Source organism: Urocitellus parryii, chromosome X (genome assembly GCF_045843805.1).
Source record: "Urocitellus parryii isolate mUroPar1 chromosome X, mUroPar1.hap1, whole genome shotgun sequence".
NCBI classification, from domain to species: domain Eukaryota; kingdom Metazoa; phylum Chordata; class Mammalia; order Rodentia; family Sciuridae; genus Urocitellus; species Urocitellus parryii.
Window position 1 is genome coordinate 31,011,087 of NC_135547.1, and position 9,446 is coordinate 31,020,532.

Consider the following 9,446-nt stretch of genomic DNA (forward strand, 5'->3'; position numbering starts at 1 on the left):
TGCTCTACCACTGACCTTCACCCCTAGCCCTGTCTTTTTTAAAAAAACTTATATCATTTTCTTGGTACATTACAGTTTTACATAATTGTGGCATTCATTTTGACATATTCATAAATGCATATAACAAAATTTGCTCCATTTCAATCCCCAGTGTCAACCCTGTCTTATCTTACCACTGCTGCACCTGGCTCAGGGGGCAGCTCCATCATCTCTAGGATGCTTGGCTCTCTGCCACTTTATTTAAATTTCTTAAATGCTTGTGATCTCCAGGGCTCCATTCTTTTTTTTTTTTTTTAGAGCGAGAGAGAGAATTTTAATATTTATCTTTAAGTTTTCGGCGGACACAACATCTTTGTTTGTATGTGGTGCTAAGGATCGAACCCGGCCCGCACACATGCCAGGCGAGTGCGCTACCACTTGGGCCACATCCCCAGCCCAAGGGCTGCATTCTTAGTTCTCTTCTCATTCATTATCTCATTCTTGATCTTGGCTTCAGTGGCCCCCTATGTATTAAAGACACTCACATCTGTATCTCCAAGTCAGACCTTTTTTACTGAATGGAATGCTTATATATCCAAGTGACTACTAGACATCTCTACATAGATGTTCCACAGGTATCTCAAACCCAGCATATCCACAGTGGCTCTCATCTTCATCTCCTGACCCAACCTGGGTCCTCCCTATGCTCCCAGTTTCGGTGAATGCCACTGAATGAAGATAGCAGGCAGTCAGGGTAATGGGCCTCATTCAACCACACCAGGAAGCTAATCAATAAAGACAATAGTAGACACTATAGAGGCCTTCTTCACATGTAAAATCTATGACGCTCACCTGTGGGAACAACTCAGAAAGTGGAGGTGAACCCGATTAAAACTCAAAGGCAATATAACCTTGGTGTGTTTTCAATGCCTGTTTTATGTAGATTTTGATGGATGCTCATATCCCAAACCTATATAAACCCCTGAGCTAGCACAGCAAAATGATATCCTGCTTCCAGGTCCCCTCCTTCATCGTGAGGGTTCTGTCTTTTCTCAAATAACTTCTCCTCAATTTGTTCTTCTCTTCTGTGATTGTCTGTGGATTTTATTCTTCAAATTTGCAAGACAAATTGAAGAAGAACCCAGAAGGGAATTGGCACCGAGTTACTGGGGTTTGCTGCACCACACCACTCAACAGTGACGGAAAACTCCAGCTTTACCAGGTACAACCCTCAGGGCTGACCTGGTAGCTGTCTCCTGTCCTGTGTAGCTGCTAACACTAAAGCGGGTGGTTGCTGCTGCAGAGATGGGCCACTAGCACAAACCCCATCCCCAATAGAAGCGCAGAATCTGGCCTCATCTCAAAACTCCAGTTTTACCACCACCATGTATCCAGTCACTCCATCCAGAAAAGAAGATTGTTCCTAGCATGATCCCTGCTACTTATCTCCTGCTTCCCAACACTTTCCAGGTCCTGTTGATCCTGCTTATTTAAGGCTTCTCAGATTCCCCCTCTCCTCCACTGCACCCCCAATGCCCTAGTTAGGCTTTGAATCCATATAACTCAAATTTCTGCAACAGCCTCTTCCTCAATCTCCCTACCTCAATACTCTGGAACCTCTGCTGCCAAAGCAGTGTTTCTATTCTTCCTGCCCTTATGGCACTGGGGATTGAACCTAGGAGTGCTCTACCACTGAACTATACTCCCAGTCCTTTTGATTTCTTATTTTGAGATAGGGTCTTGGTAAGTTGCCAAGGCTGGCTTTGAACCTGCAATCCTCCTGCCTCAGCCTCCTGAGTAGCTAGGATTACAGGCATGTGCACGGTTAGAGAGCAATGTTTCTTAGAGATAATTTGGATCATCATGCTCCGCTTCAAAATGTCCCAGTGACTTCCTATTGCCTTCAGATTTAAATAAAACCTTCTTTTGTTGGCACCTCTCTCACCTGACTCCAGTCTGCCTGGCTTCATCACCTACCCTTCATCTAGCACTTGATATTCCAGCACAACTGATCTATGTGAAATGCATTGAACTTGCTTCATTCTTCCATGTCTAAAGGCCTCCTTCGTACATGTCCCTCTCTTTGGAAAGCTACCTGTTACTCTCTGGTACTTTTCCCTCCCCCACCCATCAGTGGAGCTTCAAGTGTCTTTACCAACTCTCCTGACTCTCTGAGGCTGACATAGGCCTTCATGGTTTGCCTCCTCTTTACAAACATCCTTTGGATCTATTGCACCCTCCCTTTCCATGTCTTTCTACCAGGCTGAGTTCCTTGAAGCTAACAATTCCATCCTGTCATTCCAGTACTTGGCACAGGGTTCAGCATGTGGCTGTCACTCAGTAAGTGCGTGTTGGATGAATGAGTCAATGAGGTGTGAGTAGGTAGCAGCAGGAGAACAGGGAATGAGAGGCGTGAATGGAGACAGAAGGCACATTCTCTTGTCTCACAGTTTTGTTCTGGCTATACACCCTGTCTCTTGGTTCTGACAGGCTCATATTATCTCAGTACAATCAGCTTTTGCCTGGAGATCTGGGGGTGTCTTTGCTGTCTTCTCTTTTGTGAATGTATGTGGTGCTGGGGATAGAACCTAAAGGCCTCACACATGCTATGCAAGCGCCCTACCACTGACCTACACCCCCAGCCCATGACTGTGATCTCTTAACTTCTCTGCATTAGGATAAGAATGCCAATGGACCAGAGTCTGGAAGCTCTGTCTTGTTTCCAGGGCCAGGCATATAAGACCCTTGCTCAACTGCTCCATAATGATTCTCATCTGTGTCTATGGACACTATGGGTCTCTAAAAGACAGGGTCCTCCACCTAAACCCTCTGCTGACTGACTTATAAAGCAGGGAAAGATGATCTTGACAGTGCCTCACTACTGCTTCTGTAATAAACAGCAGCATTTACCACCCTGGCTGCAGGAATCCTGTAGGATTAATGTCCTCAGCCTTTGGGCTAGCTGGGCTGTCTGGGGCAGTTCTAGTCACAAGAAGACACTTCTTTTTATTCCTGGTTTTGGGGATCCAACCTAGGGCTGGGCACATGCTAGACAAGCTCTCTACCACTGAGCTACACCACCAGCCCCGGGGTCTGTCTTTATCATTGTTTTACAGGTAGGGTAATCAAGGTGCAGTGAGGTCAAGAGACTGATCTACTCAGGACTGTCAGACAAATCAGGCTGAGCAGGGAGGGCTAGAGGCCTGTGCCCTCTAAGGCTGGCCAGCAGCAGTGCATTTACACATTGCCCACAAGAGGTCAGTCAGCTCCACAGGAACAGAGGAGTACAAGGTAGAGCTGGTCCTCCGCCATAGCCGTCTAGGTCCTGGTTGCACAGTAGCTCCCTAAAAGGACATCCTTCTACCACCAGGACCTCTGAGAAGTGCTTCTAACAGTGACATGTTGTAGATGGCTAAAGATGTGCTCAGCCCAGGAAGGCTACGAAGTGCCTAGGGGCAGCTACCTTATCGTATTGCAATCCTCAGGATATAATGAGCTTTGTGGAGGACTGTAGCTATCTCCACAGTAATAACTGAAACCAGAAATATCACAAAGCTGTATATGCTAGGCCAGAACTGTCCTGGATGAGGGAGGTTGAGGATGAGGGAGACTTGAAGAGCCTTATATAAAGCATCCCTAGGTTTTAGAATCAGACGGACTTGGGTTTGGATCCTGATATTCATTCCCTCCCCCCACCCTCTCTTTCTCTCTCTCTGGTAACAAGGATTGGACCCAGAGTCACTTAACACTTAGCCACATCCCCAGCCCTTTTGAGACAGTCTTACTCAGTTGCTTAGGGCCTCGCTAAATTGCTGAGGCTGTCCTCAAATTTGTAATCTCCTTCCTCAGCCTCTGGAGCTTCTGGGATTACAGGCATGTGCCAATGTTCCCAACCTAATTCTTTCTCTTATTAACTGTGATCTCAAGCAAATTACTTAACTACCCTATGCCTTCCTTAGTCTCTGTTGTGGTTTGGTTATGAGGTATCCCCCAAAAGCTCCTATTAATCCATGAATATTCAGAGATGAAATGATTAGATTATAAGAGCCAGAAACCTAACCAGTCTGTCCTAATTTGAGTGGATTGGGTGGTAACTGCATACAGGTAGGGTATGGCTGGAGGAGGTAGTCACTAGGGACGTGCCCTAGAAGGGTACATCTTCCCTGTGGCCCCTTACCCCATTTCCTGACCCTGCCATGAGTTGAGCAGCTTTTTCCACAGGACCTTTCACCATGATGTGCTGTCTCCCTTCTGGACCCAGAGCAATGGAATTAGCCATTTATGGACTGAGACCTCTGAAACTGTGAGCCGCAAATAAACTTTTCTAAATTGTTCTTGTTAGGTGTTTTGGTCACAGTGATAAAAAAGCTGACTAAAACAGTCTCCTGATTGTTAGAACAAGGAATAATAATACCTGCTTTTTAGATTGTTCCAAAGATTTATTTATTCATTCCTTTTATAAATAGTCGTGTGCCTATCCTAGATACACACACTACTAGGTTCAAGGGACGCACTGATTAGATTTAAAACTTGTCACCTAGTACGTGCTGAATTAATAACTTCTCTTTGAAGGTCAGGCCTTGAATTTGGATTCGATAGCAGGCAGTTGGAAGCATTCCGAACAGAGGAGTAGGAGGAAGAAAACAAAATTAGGGGACATTCTGCCCCTTGCTGCTGAACCCGGATTGAAAAATACCAGCCTTATCATTTTCATAGAGCTCTTCAGAATGTCATAAAATACAGATAGCCTAGTGGCAGAGCAAAATACTTTGCATGCCCAAGGCCCTGGGTTCAATCCCCAGCATGAAAGGAAGGAAAAGGAGGCAGAACAAGAGGCCAAGGTTAACTTGTCAGGTGCTCAGCCTACATTGCAGTTGGCAAAATCACAAGCCTCAGGGTCTGCCCCTCTCCTGGGAAGTAGCAAGGAGTGAGGGAGCTGAGAAGAAGCCTCTGCCGGCTCTCTGGAAGCTGAGGGGGCTGTGTTTTGGTCAATTGCTTTGCCTGTCTTTGGGCAGTGCTTTAGGACACCGGAAGAAGGTGTGGGCATGCATATGTCCCAGGGAGAGCCTAAACCAGAACATTTGAAGGACATGAGGACACAAGAATGTAAAAATGCCACACAGCGGCTGAACCGTGGGTGGGGTGCAAAGACCCAAGCATTATTGCATCCTTTAATAAGCTATCAGCAAGCAATGTATTGATCCATGGCTTTCAGAAGCTGCAGTATTCCTTTTCAGCCTGTCTCACCATTTGGAATATCTTACACACGTTTTTGCTTCCTCTTAAAGAGAAATTCTGTTATTAAGAACACTGCCTCCAAGCTTCCTTTGGTATATCACATTTCTTTCTCACTCCTCTCAGATTTCAGGTTAGCAGTAATCTCCAATACCAGCAAAGCCAAGGAGATCTTCTAGTGTAGCCCCCCTCACATCATTTTTGACACAAACAGACTGAAGGTCAGAGAGGTAAAGTGACTTGGCCAAAGTCTCCAGCTACTAAGTGGTAAATAGAACTAGACATTCCCATAAGTTTCTGCTCAGGGAGACCAGTTTGTGCTTTTTTTTTTTCCCCTCAAGGGAAATAGCTTCCTGTTTTGGTTGTACTTTTCTAGACTTCCTCATTGCCTTACTCTCCCTTCCCCCACCTCCAGATTTCATTTAATTGTGTCCAAACAAGTACAGATGGCTGCTAGACAAAAATGGTTTGTCAGATACAGGAGTAGGAGGTAGAGGCATCAAGCTAGCCTGGTGCCTCTCCTTTGGATGACTCTCCCAGGTTTGTTTGATACCAACACCAGGGAAATCCAGCAGTAGACTTCCTGTCAGGACTAGTGAGACCTTCTGGAGCCAGAGCCCTTTCAGAGTTGGACTGAAGGGGAAGCAGGAAACCTGTGCATGCGCAGGCCTGGCTCTCCAGTCAGGATCATTTCTGGGTGATATGGTGAAGAAGAAGTGAGACCAAAGTTAATTAACTAGAAAAGCCACTATATTTCATTTAAAAAAACGGAATGAGCACCTCCTCTGTGTCAGGTGCCCACCAGGTGCCCAAGGATGCCACTAGGAGAGAGGCAGCCTCTACCTTCCTAGAATTTACAGCCTAGTAAGATCAAAACAAAGTTTTATTGGTTTGCTTTTTGAAAAGAACAAATGTTTTCTACTCACGCATCTGTCCTCTATCAGGTTTAGTCAGGTTGGAGTTCCTCTGGGACCTTTGAACCTCGTGTTTCTGGTGCCAAAGTAGTTCTGAACCTTGGGCTTAACCAGTAGTTTGTTGGTAAATGTTTAACAACTGGCTTTCTCAAAGGAAATGTGTGTATGTGTATACATAAGTTAATTATAAATTTTCCTGATAGAAAGGATGTATAGTACACAAATTACACATAGTAACATATAAAATTATTTATTTTAAATTTCATATAGCCAACTGATTCTCACAGAATGCTTTCACTGATTTATTTTTTATTTTTGGATACCGAGGATTGGACTCAGGGGCACTCAACCACTAAGCCACATCCCCAGCCCTATTTCATATTTTATTTAGAGACAGGGGCTCACTGAGTTTCTTAGGACTTCGCTAAGTTGCTGAGGCTGGCTCTGAACTCACGATCCTCCTGCCTCAACCTCTAGAGCTGCTGGGATTACAGACGTGTGCTACCATGCTTGGTGCTTTCATTGATTCTGAATGTACATTTTGTACTTTTTATTTGTGTGTGTGCATGTGTGGTACTGGGGGTTAAATCCAGGGGTGCTCTATCATTGAGCTACAACCCCAGCCCTTTTCATTTTTTTCAAAATTATTTTCTCACATATTTTATTGGTGCATTATAGTTATACATATTGATGGGATTTATTGTTACGTGTACTTACGTGCACATAATATATTTCATTTTATTTTGAGATAGGGTCTTGCTAAGTTGTCTAGGCTGGTCTTAAATTTGTGATCCTCCTACCTCAGCCTCCCAAACTGCTGGCATTAACAGGCATGCACCACCATGCCCAGCTCTTTCATTGATTTTTGCCCAGCTCTTTTATCTGTTGTTGCATTTGATGAACAAATGTAATTCTGACATGAATGTTGGTTGATATTTTCAATTATATGTGAAACAATGAAGAACCTCATTTGTTTGTCAACAACATAAATTATTTCTTTGCTAAATAGGTTAATGATTTTTAAACACTGGAAGACCATTTCCTCATATTTTTGGCATTATTCACAGTGTAACATCTGCAGATATGCCACACCTTTGAGTTTAATCTGTATTATTAACATTTTCCCCTATCCATTTTTCAGGTCTAGATAGTCAGCAAAACAATAGACTAGGCTCCAATTAGTAACATTTATTGGTTTCTGAATTGTAAATACTCCCACCCTAGCTGATTTCAAACTGCCAACTTCAGCATGATGTTGTAAAGAGATACAATCGCACACTATTTCATATAGCATTTCAACTATACAGATATCATAAATGAAAATAATCTCAAGAGCACAGATAATAATAAGATATAGTAAAATGACTAGAAAGTGATGAGTTTGGAAGCATCCATTATCTTAGATTTTAATAGAATTTACTTAATTATAATTTTAGGCATTTTTTTGTGGTGCTAGTGATGGAACCCAGGACCTTGTGTATGCTAGGCAAGTGCTCTTACCACTGAATAATATCCCCAGTAATTGTGTATTTCCTTAGCAAGATTTTAAATTCTAAGCCAGGCATGTTGGCACACACCTGTAATCCCAGGAACTTGGGAGGCTGAGGCAGGAGCATCACGAGTTCAAAGCCAGCCTCAGCAATTTAGTGAGGCCCTAAGCAACTCAGTGAGACCCTGTCTCAAAATAAAATATAAAAAATGGCTGGGGATGTTGCTTAGTGGTTAAGCACCCTGGGTTCAATCCCCAGTATGTATGTATGTGTGTGTGTGTGTATATATATATATAAATTTTATTTTGTGCATTGAACTACCCACCAAAAATCCAATCTAGGCAATGACCTGAATATAATTGTGTATTTTAAAATAATTGCTGTATCAGCTAGGTACAATGGCACATGTCAATAATCCCATCAACTTGGGAGGCTGAGGCAGGAGGATGGCAAGTTCAAGGCCAGCCTGGGCAACTTAGCCAGATCCTGCTTCAAAATTTAAAAAGCGGGTAAGGATGTAGCTCAGTGGTAGAACACTCCTGGGTTCAATTCCCAGCACCACAATAAATAAATTAATAATAGCTGTGTTTAACAATTGGCTCACAAACTTTCTGAAAATGTAGCATCTGACTGGGCGTGGTGGTACATGCCTGTAATCCCAGCAGATCAGGAGGCTTAGGCAGGAGGATCACAAGTTCAAACCCAGCCTTAGCAACTTATCGAGTCCTAAGAAACTTAGCATTAGGGTCTCAAAATAAAGTAAAAAGGGCTGGAGATGTGGCTCAGATGTGCCCTTGGGTTCAATCCCTGATACAAAGAAAAAAAAAGTAGCATCTGAACTTGAGGACCAGGAGAAAACTCCAGCACACCCAGCTGTATTTCCAGGTCCTGAATGGCTCTCATCCCTACTCTACCTCTTCTCCTTTTGTGGGGTGAGGGAGTATGGGGGATTGAACTCAGGGGCACTCCAACACTGAGCCGCATCCCCAGCCCTATTTTGTATTTTATATAGAGACAGGGTCTTACTGAGTTGCTTAGCGCCTCACTTTTGCTAAGGCTGGCTTAGAACTCGTGATCCTCCTGCCTCAGCCTCCCTAGCCACTGGGATTACAGGTGTGTGCCACCATGTCCAGCTCCCACTCCCCTTTGTCATTCATTCCCACAGCTTTGGATGGGAGCACCTGAATTCTAGAGCTAACCCTAACTGGCACCAAAGCCTCACTGCTACCTTGAATGACAACCCTGGGAATCTACTGGCAACAGTGACTTTTCCATGCATAGGTGGCCTGAGCAGGGATAGAAGAGAGCCAGGGATGCTTGCAGAGATTCTGGAAGGCACATCTGGCAAGCACTCAGGCCTAAAGGAAAGAGGGGAAATATCAAGGAGGAAGTCAAAGGGAGCTCTGGCTCAGTACTCTCTCCACTTGGCCCTGCTCCTGGCTGGGCCAAAATTAATTATTCAGGGCTTTTCTAGAAGGCTGGTGACACTGGAGACTAGAGGTTGTAGGGTTGAAGCTACTCACGAGAGTGATCCAGGGTTTGCCCATGGAGTCTACACTGGGATTCTGTTTCTTTTGCAGCAGGAATGGGGTGGCACTGAGACTTTGATTCTTTGGTTGGCCCTCTGACTGATCTGGGAAAGGACCAACCTTTCCTGGTGGAAAGCCAGCCCAGCATTCTGGCCATCCTATGTGTACAGGCCACGTAGGAACTCTTGTCTCCTTCCAGGCCACGTGCAGTTGTCTCTTCTCCTCAGGTAAACCTAGGCGACTTATCAGGCACGACTTCTCTGATGCAGTCATGGCCGTGTTGCCATGTATTGCTCTGA